Source organism: Podarcis liolepis (genome assembly GCF_965112155.1).
Source record: "Podarcis liolepis genome assembly, chromosome: 12".
NCBI lineage: Eukaryota > Metazoa > Chordata > Lepidosauria > Squamata > Lacertidae > Podarcis > Podarcis liolepis.
The window spans coordinates 40,954,781-40,969,471 of record NC_139563.1 but is presented as its reverse complement, the minus strand read 5'-3'; the positions used below and the strand labels follow the sequence as shown (position 1 = coordinate 40,969,471).

General features: G+C 41.5%; 1 protein-coding gene across 2 annotated transcripts in view; it reads left to right on the top strand.

Annotated features, from left to right (window-relative positions):
* Positions 1 to 260: 260 nt before the first annotated feature.
* ZNF385D (zinc finger protein 385D) overlaps positions 261 to 14,691 on the top strand; it is a 554,298-nt gene continuing 539,867 nt past the window's right edge. Inside the window, exons 1-2 of one of the 2 annotated variants that reach the window (XM_083468253.1) lie at positions 261 to 388; positions 9,783 to 9,921. The gene's annotated coding sequence lies outside the window, so the exon portion shown is untranslated. The remainder of the gene's footprint in view (positions 389 to 9,782; positions 9,922 to 14,691) is intronic. The other variant, XM_083468266.1, reaches the window with a different exon arrangement.

Sequence of the window (14,691 nt, the reverse complement as noted above, 5' to 3'; positions counted from 1 at the left end):
TGGCCCCCTTTGAACAAAAGATCTTCAAAGGGAGACAGCAGCAGGGAAGCTGCTGAATTACAATACATCAAGAGGTTCAGCACCATCAGCTGCAGATTGAATCTCCACAATGGATTTTTATCACACTACATGTGTCAATTGGCTTACAATTCCAGGATGTCTCTATTGTAAAATGTTTTTTTGTGGTTGTTCTTTTTGTAAATAGCTACTGTTACTAAGGTATGGTAATTATCACTGTCCTTATTTTTCTGGCTTTCATCTCCTTCTGACCTCTCTGCTTACAACCTCCCCCCCTACATATAGATATGCATACACACCACAGGTACAATTACCTGCAACTGAGGACAGCACCATGCATCTGATAAAGCGATCCAGAAAAATGTATGAGGTAATCAATTTGCTCCTCTTTAAGATGCCACAAGACTCTTCCACTTTTGCTGCAAGAGACAAAGATAGCTGTCCCTCTGGAAATAATGAGGAAATCTGTTTGTGGGGTGAGGGGGCAGCATAAGCTTCAAGCTTCTCTCCCCCACCCCATACCGCTGTCTAGGGAATGGGATGGCTAATGAGAATACATAGGGTAGAACAGTGTGAAAGTCTCAGAACTTAGGACAGTGGCAGGGATGTTATCCATAAATTGTTTCTTCATCCTCACACATGCAGGTACTTGTTATTTCACATCACAGTTGCATCGGGTGTTTGTAAATTTTTAGGCTAAGATCTGATGCCAGAACCTGATTCTCCAGTTGCTGTTTTAGTCCTATGAAGAGCTGTGAAAACAGTCTGTAACAGCCTGATTACAACCTTCTCAGCAACATTTTGCTCCAGCTACGCAGACGATGGGGTTGCAGCACTGTGGCTAACAAAGAAGTCATTTATAAGTGTTGCTGTTTTTATGACTTGATGCCTCCCTTGTTAAGGGTTTCGTTATCTCCTCTGCCCTCTGCTCCTGCTGCTACGCCTCTCCCAACCAGATGCAAGTTCATTAGCACTTTCTGCAGCCAAGCTTGTCTTTAAACATTTGTTTTCTAACAAAAAGTTACATTGGGGATTGTACAATCTGGCAGTTGAGCAGTTTTAAATGGTGCTGAATAATTTACCGAAAAGAGATCCTACAGAAATTAGTTCAGTTTTTTAACCCTAAAATGTACACGGTTTTGCATGCTGATATGTTGCCAGGTCTTCCTGAATCTAGCTGCTTTAGATCTGCTCTAAAGTCCAAAAGCTGCATACGAGACAGATTTAAGGCTCTTCAATACAATGCTGCATGAAACCGCAGCGAGTGCTTACTAGCCACATTTTTGCTTTGGAGTTTGAAGCTGAACTAATGACTCCTGGGGAGCGATGTTTCCTGCTGTCTAAGCTAAAATGGCGGTTGAGGGCTTGTTCACAATTCAAGTTGGTGAGCTGAAAATGTGGACTGAATATATTGCTAGCTGAGCTGGGCTTGGAAGTTGTGTTTCACCACAAGCAACCCTTGTAGTTCAGTCCCCATTGACCACCACCCTGGTCAACCCGCTTTCAGCAGCTTTGCAGTGGGGCTGTCAGAGCTGGCCCAACACAAGCTTGGCTGCCGGAGACAATGGACCAGATGGTGCACATGTGCAGAAGCCAAGTAGACCGGCAGTTGAAGCTTACTGCAACACTTGCAACACTTATTTCATCCTAGCTTACGGGATGAAGGGCTGGCCACGTAGTGTATCTAGGCCTGTCCTCTTAACACCCCACTGTCATTCCCCACTCCCAGGCACCAGTTATTGAGGAAAAAGCCTCACTCTTTTGTAGGCATCACCTATGCGTGGGTCTAATTGCAAGTTGCGCTTGTTCGTATGACACCCCAAGCAAACACCCGCTTACAGTCCTCCTTGTCACTGAGATAACTTGGTCATGTTCCCCAAGATAACACTGTATGTGCGGGAGAATACTAAATTTACAATTCAGACCAAGTTAAGCCCTTTTAACTGATTTCAATGGGCGAGAGTTGAAGAATGGTCCATACCGTATTCATTGATTCGCACATTCTTCGCTTTGGCTGGATCAAGCTGGAATGTATTGCTTGGCGTTTGCTCAGCCCAGGAAACCTTGTCTAGGAAAGTCCAAAGGTCAGCTCAGTTTGGATCCTGAGAATACTGCACTAACCACAGATCTAGTGGCTCTCCACATGGGGCAACTGCAAAGAGCAGTGAGAATTCCTGGTTCTATTCCAGGTGGCACTCTGCTAATCCTGCGTACATTTTACTGTATACCCCTTGCATTTGCACTCATTCTTCTTTTGCACTTCTCTGCCATTCTGACTGCTATGTTCCTTGCAACAACATACAGAAGAGGAAGGGATGGGCTCGGTGACAGAGCACATCCATTGCAAGTGCAGGGTCCCAGATTCAACCTCTGACATCTCTGGGCAGAGTTGGGGAAGACTCCTGTGTGAAATCCTTGAGAGGCATTGCCAATCAGGGTAGATGACACTGAGCTAAGTGCGCTAATGGTCTGGCACATGCCTAAATGCTGTGGAACTGGGGAAAGAGAAGACATTCCTGAATGCCTTTATTAAAACAACAGTTTCATGCTCTGGTTTAGTTGTTGTCCATCATCAGAAGCAGGGCAAAATTACTGAAGAAGAGCATGTTGTTGTGGGACAAAGTGAGGAATTTAGAGTGATGAAATACAGGGAGGCCAGCAAGCACCCTCTTAATTGTTTCCCCTGCCTCAAGATGTTCAGCTTTTATTAAAATAATTGCTGTAGGCAGCTATCCATTTGAAATCTAGTTAGCCAGGATTGCAAGCAAGTTATCAACTGTGTGAAATAAACAAATTAAGCTGACAGCTCTTTAGAGGGTATAGGAATTTACTATTGCATTGATACAAGCCATTATATTTGGTCATTGAGTTATACGTTCGGAATCATTAAGCTTTACCATTTTATTATATTGCTTAAACTGTTCTGCATTAAACGTTATCATATGCATAGCAGCAAGACATTTTCTACGCAAATATGTGCATACTGAGGTGAGAGAATTTGCATAATTATTAACAGATCCCTTTGGGTAGGACGGCTGGTTCTACCTTAAGTATATAATTTCCTTGCAAATTGTTGCATGGGCCACTTTGATTTCTTGCAGACGAGGGAAATATCACAGTCTCTTTATGAGATTTGTATAAAGATAATCTAAAGCCAGAAGTAATTAGTGGACTATTTATAATTTAAAAGATAATCTTATTTTTCTTCTCAAAGTCCCTGGGTTGGTTAAATCAATTATACTGTGATGATGTTTATTACATACTACATAAGCTCTGGCCCTTATTCTGCAGCACATACCCTTAGCACATTTTTTTTAAAAAGTTATCTATGCAGACTATTAAATTAGTACGCCTCTCAGTGCAATTTTAATGTAAACCAAAGAGGACAACAATCTAGTCTAATCTTTATTATGGCCATATTAATAATTCTACATAATGTTGCTCTTTTGAAAAATAAATAAATAAATTTATTTATTTAAGCAAAGCCTGTATACCGCTTTCTCAACAGAATACCTCTTGATGTATGAGCATCAGTCCTTTGTTGCAAGTCCCTTCAGAGTCCCTCAATAAAGAACCTTGATTGAAAATATCTCAGAGCCAAGTAAATTTTTGTTACAGCTGTCCACGTTCAGTGAGTTTTTTCACCTCTGTGAGACTCTCACTTTTCTTTTCTTTTTTCTGGTGGGAAGAGGGTAGAGAAACAGCAGACTCTTTTCTGCTGAAGCTTTTGCTGCTGAACAACAAGTAAATATCCCTTTGGAATAATTAGGTCCTGAAGACTTTGGTTTAGGTTGGTAAACAATGCAAAGGAAGAGTTCAAAGAAACACTCCCCACTCCCATATGCTGTGGCATGTCTTGTTCCATCATCTGATTCATGGGGTTCAAATGGAGGCCAGGAAAGTTGGATATGAATTTCTCTTGCAGTGTAGAGATATTCTCATTTTGAATTAGAACATTTTGGACCAGGGAGACTGTAGCTACTGTGGGTTTTGCTGAGAGTTTTGTCTCTTACAATTTATCTGCAGTTATAGAACCAGTTTAAACATCTGTGTTGTATATATTCAACACAGTCTTTGGGCTGCAGCATCATCAATATGTGGGTGACTCATATCTCTACCTCTTGTTTTCACCCACTCATTCCTGGGAGTCTGTTGAACTCTTGAACTGCTATCTGGAGGCGGTTTGGGGATGGATGAGGGCGAACAAGCTGAGGCTTAATTGAGACAAGATAGAGATGCAGTGGGCGGGAAAACTGACTAATCTGGATGGAGGTTTGCAACTGGTCTTGGATAGGGTTGCACTTCCCCTGAAGGGCCAAGTCACAGCTTGGTCATTCCCCCTAGCTTTGGTTGGTATGCCAGCTATGACCTGTCTAGTGAGAGCAGATCTAGTCTTGGTTACTCATGAACAACTGACATCCAGGCTAACTGCTGGACATTCAGGTTTTATGAGGCCACTTTTGAAGATGGCTCAGAAACAATACAGGTATTTCAACAGGTTTTTGTTGCTTTCTCTTAAAGATATGCTAAACATGTTTTATGTGCTTAAACTGATTTTAATGGTGTGTTGCTATTGTTGCTGTTACTCTTCTTGGATGATACAGTTGTTTTAAAGGTGTGTAGTTTTTTGAAAGATGTAAAGAGATCGCAAAATAGGTGACTCACATATATGTTGTTGTTGTGTTCTAATGTTTTACAGAAGCCACCTTGGGAATGAAGGAATGGGTTTCCCAAACCCAAAACTGACTGTGCAGGCATTTTTAAACTGCACCAAAATCACCATTTCTCCTTAGCTAAAATGCATAAACTTTAGCCGTTGAGCAAATGCAAAACAAGAACACAGCTCTCTCCCTTATCAGTTTGACGGCAAGACTGGCCTTGACTTTACCAGTAGAACAGACACAGACATATCTTATGTTCTGACCACAAATGATGGGGAAACCCAAGTCTGGGACTAACGCTAGAGCATGTTCTCAGAAGTAGTGACCTTTTGCTCCAAGATAGGATAGGAACAGGAATATCCTTTTATGGTCAGGAGTGCAGGAAGGAAATCCCTTTTATGGTTGAGAGTACCAGAGTAGGAACATATGTGATGTCAACCTGCATACATAGGCTGACGTGGTTGGAAGGAGGGAGAGGGTGCCTGGAGGATATAAATATTGCATGAAACTTGTCATTTCTTTGGACTTGCTGTGGACTAATCATGCAAGTGCCTTCTGCTATCTGGAGAGCAGAATAAACTCTTTCTTTGAACCAACTCGGTGTCATTTTGACTTCCTTCCTCCTGTCCCAGAGCAACGCAGACCCAATCAGTGAACTCCAATAAGGCTACAGGAATGCTTTGTCCTAAACGGCTACCTAAAAGTACTAGAATAAATAAATATAATGTCCACACTTATAAAGATACATATACCACAATTCTTTGTCAAATATTTGCCTGCAAGCAATCAAAGACATGAACCTATGCTGGTAGTTGGAACAATAGTGGAAAAGGTTACATTTGGTGCCTTTGTGAGGGTGTGTTTATTTTATAAGTAGTATCACGGTCTCTTCTGGGTGACAACTGCCATCAGCTCAGAATCTTTCTTGGTTGTAGACCAAACTGGCTTGCCATTTGCTCCATATTTCTCCAAAGGGGCCTGACTATATTGTCTGAATGAATCATTTTCCCGAGAGAAAGATTCAGCTATCAAGCTGTTAGTATTCTTGACAGGCCATTCTTGCCAGAGCTTGGTTTCTGTGTATAAAAACCTTGTCACAGAAGGTAAAAAATAATGTAAATGCAATGCTATGAAGCATGAATTACTCATAAAAAGTACCTTAACCAAAGTGGCAGAATTCAAATGAGTAAAGAGATATACACAAAATAAAACAAGATGTGTAGCAGTGTCAAATAGGAGGAAGTATGCAGTATGATAAATCCTTTAAGGACTATGTATATACAGTAATTGACACTCATATCGACGGTGAGCATGCATAAAACTGTAGTGTTCAGTGCTGCGTTTTAAAATGGCCAAGGAATAACCAAATTGAATTGGGTTCCACATGTGTTATGCACTGCTATGAATGTATGTCTATTCCAGTATGCAATCCTTCAGCAACTGTTTGTTTGTTTGTTTGTCCTGGGATGTTGAACCTTACAGCTTTGGAAAACTGTAATATTACACCTTCATAGTTACTTATAGTTTCTCCTTATGTCTCCAGTGTTGGCTGGGGGAAAAAACCATATGAGCTGTGCAGTGCCAAATTGGGCTTTGCTTCTGGCTGCTATAATATCTCCTGGCAAGCTCACTGACAGCTGGCACACATGAATCTCAAGTACAATGGATGCTTGGACCAATCACAACCGGAGGAATGCAAAAGCAGCTCATAGCCTGTTTCTCCAGACTCCCTGCAAATACACATTTCGACTCTTGCAAACAGGGCTACTCTATGAATGTTCTCAGATGTTCACACGCTATATATAAATTTATTATTTGGGAAAAACCGTTTGAGGTTTTACGTGGGGACTGAAGCATTTGTCAACACCTGAAATGGGGGGTGATGTGTAAGGATTTTCATGTAGGCAAGCCTGTTTCGGAACATTCTGGAAAGTTCTTAATGGTGTAGGTTTTACAATAATATAGTTGAGTTGTGGGTGGTGGTGGATCGGTGGAAGCCAGCCACATAATAAGCAAGCCTCTTTTGAGTACAGTGGTACCTCGCAAGACGAATGCCTCGCAAGACGGAAAACTTGCAAAACAAAAGGGTTTTTGGTTTTTTGAGTTGCTTCGCAAGACGATTTTCCCTATGGGCTTTCTTCGCAAGACGGAAACGTCTTGCAAGTTTGTTTCCTTTTTCTTAAAACCGTTAATACAGTTGCGACTTGACTTCGAGGAGCAACTTATAGCACGTGGTGTGGTAGCCTTTTTTGAGGTTTTTGAAGACTTTGGTGATTTTTGAAGCTTTTCCAAAACTTTTCCGAAACCGTGCTTCGCAAGACGAAAAAAACCGCAAGACGAAAAAACTCGCGGAACGAATTAATTTCGTCTTGCGAGGCACCACTGTAATTATTTGCACTGTGCGTTCTGCTCCTGGCTTATGCATAAAAAGTGAAAGACAACATAGAATGGAGGTTGGAATCTACATTTCAGGACACATTTTTCAGTCCCTTAAGACCAACTATTTAGCAGCAGCTATTGTCAAGCAGTGAAGAGTAAAACAAAACAAAACAAAACAGTACATGTGCTGAATTTTTAATAATTTTTATTTTTCATCTTATTGTATAGTATATCCAAGAACACACTTTGAGTGTTGCCTTCACTCTGCAATGTCTTCACACCCCTTTGAAACCTGAAATGGTATCCCTTAATAACATAGATATCCATCAGTGCTGAAAATATAGAAGATATCTTTGTGCTAGGTGAATAGATTGAAATGTTTCATTGGAAAAGTATATCCAGATCTGGATCATTTTATCCAATTTGACATCCTTCCTTCATTTGTGATTTTTCTTTTAAAACAATGTATTCAGTTCAAGCTGGAAAAAGCAAAATGATGTGATTCTACTGCTGAAAAGAGATTCTTTTTCTGTGGTCCATGACTCACGAGAGTGGCTGCAGCAGAGTGGCTTTTTAAGAATTTCATGGATAGCAGGCCATTCCTTTTGACCCCTTCTTCTGCTACCCTATGTAAAGAGGGAGAACGCGGTTTCTGGTTTTCCCAACAGCTTTTGGGGAGTGGCATGCTTAGTGCCCAGAGTCCTACCAGATTTCTGCTTGAGCTGCAGTTCGATGCACTCTTACTTGTGAACAAGCCCCATTGACAGCCCAACTTGACATGATGTTAATTGTGTGAATGCAATGAACATGTGTGGCTTTTGTATGTAAATAGCACCCGCAGGATTGGGGGGGGGGGTTGTTTCCTCACCATAGTCCCAGTAGTGGAGATTTTCCTTGAAATGCAAATAACATCTTTCAAGATTGTGCTAGGGGGAGAAAGAGTTAAACTCCCTCTCACCATCCCCCATTGTCCCAGGACTGCTCAGGCTTCCCTGTGGTTGTTATTTACATAACAAAAGCCATGCATGTTAATAATAATCATGCAATTAATGTCACGTCCAGTTTCTTCTGAATACTATGGATTTACCTCTGAACAAATATGCTTAGGAGTGTGCTGTACTGAAACATAATTGTACTATGGGAAATTTTAATGTTGATTTTAATGTGATAAGCAAACAAAAGAAAGCAAAATCAGATCCTCGTTTGATGTTATGGCTATGTGTAGGTTAAGTGGCTATGATCTGCATGGATGTTGGTAATGTGTAGTGAGGGGAGACACAGGAGAGTGCCCATCTGGGACTTTTTCAAAGCAGGAGCTGATGCTGTAATCTGCTTGAGGGTACTTGACAGATCTTCTTGCTCTGGCAAGGGAATGAGGTGATAATGAGGCATTCAGGTTAGTTTGTGACAGATTAGCATAGAGGAGTGAGTCATAGGATGAGGAACACAGTCAAGCAGAGGACAGATACTATATTCCTTTTCTCTTATGCGGCTTGTACTTCTCAGGGACAGCTTAAATGGTAGCACTTCTTTGCAAGATCGCTTGCATTTCTCATGAAAAGCTAAAGGATGAATTTCAGCTAGCTGAAGGTATTTTGTTAAAGCTCGCTGTGTTAACCCTATGTAGTCAGAAGCAAGCACTACTGAGTTCAATGGAGTCTACTTCCAGAAAACTCTGAAATGGATTTCAGTCAATGGGGTGTGTGTGTTGCATTATGGCCAACACAACTGCCTGCATTTTTGGACTTTCTTTAGGTGCATAGCTATGGAGGCTGTCTTAGTAAACTCCTGCACTTCAAAATTTACCACTGCTCCGTTGATTGATGTACTTATATATTTACAAGGATTATGTCATGATTAAGACAACTGGGTGGAACCCATCAATCAGTAAAAGCCAAAAGAAAGAGAAAGAGATGTTTTGTGAGGCCTTGCGCAAAGCAAAGTTAGACATGCAAGGCCTCAGGCTGATTTCTGCAACCTGTATAGGATGTCACAGTTTTGTAGGTGTGCTCATCTGGTGTGGGCTGGAGCTGCTTGTGATTACAGGCATATAGGAAGACTAACAATTGGATAAGAGAGCTTTGTTTAAAATGCAGAGAATGGAGGATTGGTTAGTGTTCTGAGGACGAAGAATGGGGGGTAGGGAGTTGGGAATTAATAAACCAGAGCAGGAAGATTTCAGCAACCAGTGGAGGGTTGGAATGCCACAATTCTAACTTTATATGTGTCTGGAATAAAGAAGAGAACTTTGTTCATTTTGAATTAAAAGTTATGATTTGATCATGCCCCACAAATAACCCAGAGATTCATTTTAAATAAAAGGATATGTTCTACTCATGTAAAAACACGCTGATTCCTGGACCATCCATGGGCCAGATTTAGAAGGCGATTGGGCCAGATCTGGGCCCCAGCCCTTAGTTTGCCTACCCATGCTCTAAAGCATGGTCAGCAAACTTTTTCAGCAGGGGACCAGTCCACTGTCCCTCAGACCTTTTGGGGGGCCGGACTATATTTTGAAAAAAATAACGAACGAATTCCTATGCCCCACAAATAACCCAGAGATGCATTTTAAATAAAAGAGCACATTCTACTCATGTAAAAACATGCTGATTCCTGGACCATCTGCAGGCCGGATTTAGAAGGTGATTGGGCCAGATCTGGCCCCCTGGCCTTAGTTTGTCTATCCATGCTCTAAAGTGTTTTGGCTTTCTTTTCTCCTGACAGTTGGATTTCTCAGAAGGACAGGGAGATTTTTCTCCAAACATCTTGTGAAGAAAAACCACTGGCCTCAGCTGTGATTGGTGGATTGGCACCTGATTCAGCAGAGCATCAGAAGATCTCTCTGGCTGCACTCCCAACACCGGTAAGCACAATTTTTGATTGCTGCTCTTATTGTCGTGGCATTTTGGGTGTGCACTTTAAGGAATTTTGGTCTACACTTTGCCTTGGCTTCTAAATTGATTTTTATCTGTTTGCATTTTAAATTATATCACTTTGAGACTTTTCTTTTGTCCAAAGCGGCTAACACATGCAACTACTAGTAACAGTAATAATAACATTGTGCTTTTTGGTGTCAAGTTGGGATGTTGGGGCTGAGTATTCTTGATATCCACTGTCAATAATCAAGATATAGTTTCAAACTTTGGTTCTGGGAATAGCTGAGTTTGAAATATGGTGTGCATACACCAACTCTTCTTACCTGGACTTCGACTATTGGAAAGTTGGATCTCTTTTATAGTATGTCCACTATTGCTAAATCAATATTAGAAACATTTGGAATATCTCTTCCTAAGTTGTGCCCTGTTACTTTTAAACTGAGCTCTGATTCCCTTCGGTGGTGTGAATACATCTGACTACTGGTTTTATGTTGCAATTCTAGGGTAAAGTAATAGCTTGCTTGATTTTATCTGTGCTTCCTGTTTTTATGTTGCAATTTTACTGCAATCTAATTCTATCTCTGATGTTTTAATTCTCCAGACTCTCAGTTCTGGCTTGTAAAAAGTCCTTAGTGAGTATTTATTCCTATCATAAAATACATGATTAAAGCAATAAGAAGATTTAATGCAAACACCTTTAGATTACTTGTTTTCCTATCCTTTGTGCTTTAGAATCACAGTTTCATTCAGTTCTCATATAGTAATATGGTTTACTCTATATCTATACCTATCTACATCCCCTACAACCCTGTAAAATAACTGATAAATCCAGAAAAAGAGGATTATGTTGAATTAATTAAAACCTCTCAAATTATTGGGAAGGATTTACTGAATATAAGGAACCAACTAATAAAGGCAGAATAATCTGACTGTAAAGTCTGCTATACACAAAACCTCTGATTTGAGAGTTGTATAGTAATCATAGTCGTTATGTAAACTTTATTTTAAAACTGGTATTTGGGACTGAAATCCTATACATACTTCACTGGGAATTCAAGAGAAATTATTTCTGATTAGATATTCAGAGGACTGACCTGCAAGTGTAGCTGGTTTATTTGCTGCTACACCATTATTTTTATACTCCTCTAGTTTGCATGTAAAAGTCATGACTGTGTTACTCCTCCTTTTGTCTTTATGCTGCTATGATGCCACCCAAAGCCAAACCACGATTCAGCTTAGCCTTACATCCAAATCTGGGCTCATAGTTTGTCTCACTCCTGACAAACCACGAGCTGTAGCCAATATTTATTATTGGGTGGTTTGTTTCCCCAGACAAAGAGCTCAGGTTTGGACGTAACACTAAGACAGACCATGGTTTAGCTCTGTATAGCAGAGTTGCAGCAGGGTCTTGAAGCCACCAAGATTTTTACTTAGCCATCACTTTCCTTAGACTGGGTCATTGTGTCTATTTGTTTATAATCTGGCAGACAGGGCCTGCATTTCATAGTTCTTGTACCATGACTAGAAAATTGACAGGAGCTTTATAAACCCTAAAGTACCACAGCAGTGAAGTTCTTAGGTTTACTTGTACTGCTTCAAACATATTTCATTGGTTTAGTAAGCTTCAGCCAGGGTGGGGTCTGCACAAGGGTCTGGGAAAGTTTCATTTCTGCCTGCCTTGCTGAAGTGAATCTCCAGACATTTGGAACTTTTCCCATCCTCAGTTCCTCACTTTGTTGGCAGGAGGCCATGAGCAACTTCTGAAATGTTTGATTAAGATTCAAGCAGAACTGAGAGAGGTCCACAAAGCCATCACCAGCAGGCGCTCATGTTTTATGGGAGCAAGGTTCTAACTAGCAACTTTTACTTGACTTCAGAATACATCATAATGCCATCCTTGAACCTAAATACACATATGTGCAGTGCCTTAAACATCAGGGACAACTTGTGGAAGTTCATCAAATACAGTGGTACCTTGGTTTTCGAATGTAATCCATTCCAGAAGACCATTTGAGTTCTGAAACGTTTCAAAACCGAAAACTCAATAGCCGACAGCTAGGCCTCAGGATCTTGCACTCAGCAGAAGCTGCGTGGCATGTTCGACTTCCTAGGCGTGTTTGAAAACCGAAGCATTTATTTCTGGGTTTATAGCATTTGAAAACTGAAATGTTTGTCAACGGAGATGTTCAAAAACCGAGGTACCACTGTACTTTGCTCCCCTTTGCAATTTGTCACTGTAACTATCTGGTGCTCAGTGCTCAAAATATATCAGATATTTTGCATCCTATTCCATTACTCGACTTCCCAGTGCTCCAACATTAAATTGTGTCATCCTGTTGACTTCTAAGCACTAGACCTATTGCTATGTAATGATCTGTTCTGCCTGCCAGCAGTTTGCATATGACAATGCCATCCCTTTGGGTGCAACATCATGTGAAAAATGGTGTCATCAGTGGTAAGAGTGGGATGAGAAACAAGGTTTTCTTTAAAAATAATAATCAAATACTGCAATACTTGTCAGGTTGCATTCTACCATAACAAAAACAGGCCTTATCAAAATAGATTCCAGTGTGTTTGGGGCCGCTGGGGTGGCACATAACACTTACATTGGATATGTTCTCTTATTGATGCTGTTTGCTTGCATATCTGGGCCAGAAAGAAAGTGAGCTGGCTGTCTTTACAAGAACAAATGTGTGATGGGAGACTTCTTTTCCTACATGGACTGATCTGTAGAGGAGGGCTTTCACTTACTGGTCAACTCCTTTTTTGTATGAGAGTCTTTCTCTCCCCCCCCCCCCCCGCATTGCAATTGTTACTAGGTGGGATGGTCATCTTGCTGTTCCCCAGTCTGCTTAGCTGGGTGAGTGAGTTTATGAACCTTACTCTCCTAGACCTTTTCCACCAGCCCAGACTTAGAAAGAGGGAAGCTTTGGATTTATGTTTTCAAAGCCCCAAACCTTACAGAACCTTGTGAGCTATGATTAGAATTTTAAAAAGTAGCTTAGCTGTGCTGTCTTTGCACACAAGGGTAGGTTTTAGTATGGGATGCCAGATAATTGCCTTTTAAAACCACTGAAGCCAAATGTCAAGATATATTAAAAAATTATTAGGTGGAAATAGGAAGGCAACTCTCTTAACACACAAGCATATGTATATGCACACAAGCTTACAAATAAAAACAATGGAGTCAGACTGGCTAGTTACATAATATATAACATGCGTATGTAACATACATACATATGCTTCAGCATATGCAAAGCTCCTTGCTGAAGAGATACATTAAGAGAGATCAGATGAATGCCGAGAAATAAAGACTTAAGGGTGAATTCTTACTTACTGATGGGAATCTGAGAACAGTGATAGCGGATGTCAGGGACTCAGGAACAGAGGCACAGGGGAGAGAGGAGATGGAGAGTGAAGGGGAAGAATCGGAGGGGAGCGTAGGGGAGTATGGCAGTGACCCGAGAGATTCCATGAGCTTCTCCAGCGAATCAGAAGATTCCCAGAAGGAGGTGCCCACGGTCAGGGCAAGGGGGGTCCCGGGGGGGACACACCAGAAACAAGGGGCCAGCGGGGACTCCCAAAGCAGCAGCTGGAAATCAAGACCAGCTTCCCCACCAGAGCGTAGTGGGGGGGAAGAGTCCCATGGGGCAGGGCCAGCGTCTCCTCCAGCAGGGAGAGAAGGTGAGTCAGGGCTGACCACGCCTCCATCGGAGAGTGAGGGAACGGAAAGGAGGTCGGGTCCAGCTAGCCCCCCCGAAGGGGGAAGCAGTGACAGAAGCAGTGTAACGGTCAGGAGGAAGGTTGCCGGCTGGGTGCGCGCGCCAAGTTCAAATGTACAGGCGCGCGGGACAGCAGAAAACCCAGATTGGGAACCAGGTCCTAAAGCCCGCCGGAGGCAAGGAGAAGACTCAGGGGATTCAGCGTCAGAAGAGTCTAGGAAGGGCGAGACCCCAGCTGACAGGCGGAGCCAGAGGAGGAGAGAGCAAAGGAAGAGGTGGAGCAAGGCTAGAGTCTTGAACTGGTGTATGGGGGGAGGAGATTCAGACGGAGCTTCGGCGGTCTAGAGTTTCAGACGTAGAGCTGCACGCTGCGGCTGTCAAAGTGAAAATGAACTTCAATAAAGACTTTTGTATATAACGACGAATTGACGTTGGTCCTTTGTGAGCTGGGACCTTGGGCAGCTCTGACAGCTGACCTCCTTGTTTGTCCCAATGACAAAGTAAGTCCCATCTCAGTAGTCTGTTTTGTGAGTCCAAGAAAATGCAAAAACCATAAAAGGGAAGATGATTTCAGTTTGGTCAACCAGATCACCATTGTAGGCTTTACTTCTGACTCTGAACTTTCCTTGCCTGGCCGTGTTAGACCAACCAAGCCATTGTATAGAAAGGTTTAACCTGAAGATGCATATTCCAAAACAATACAGTGGATAGCTGTCTATTCAAGGTTATATGTAAGGAATAAAATATCAGACACTCTAGTTGTGCTGTTGGGCTGTGTAGAAATATTGGAGTTCATCATATGGACTTAAACCTGATATTACTGATGAAATGCTACTAGCTAATGTGAACGTTAGGGTAATTTATGTAACATCCTTGTCTTCCTAGTAAATCCCATCAATGTTTTTGCAATGTCACACATGATGTCTCTGAAAACTGTCCAAAAGAATAGAATACCACTTTTTATTTTTTTTTCTTTATTTTTTTTAATATAAATTTTTTATTGCGTTTTTCCAAATACAAATAAAGAAGGAAAGC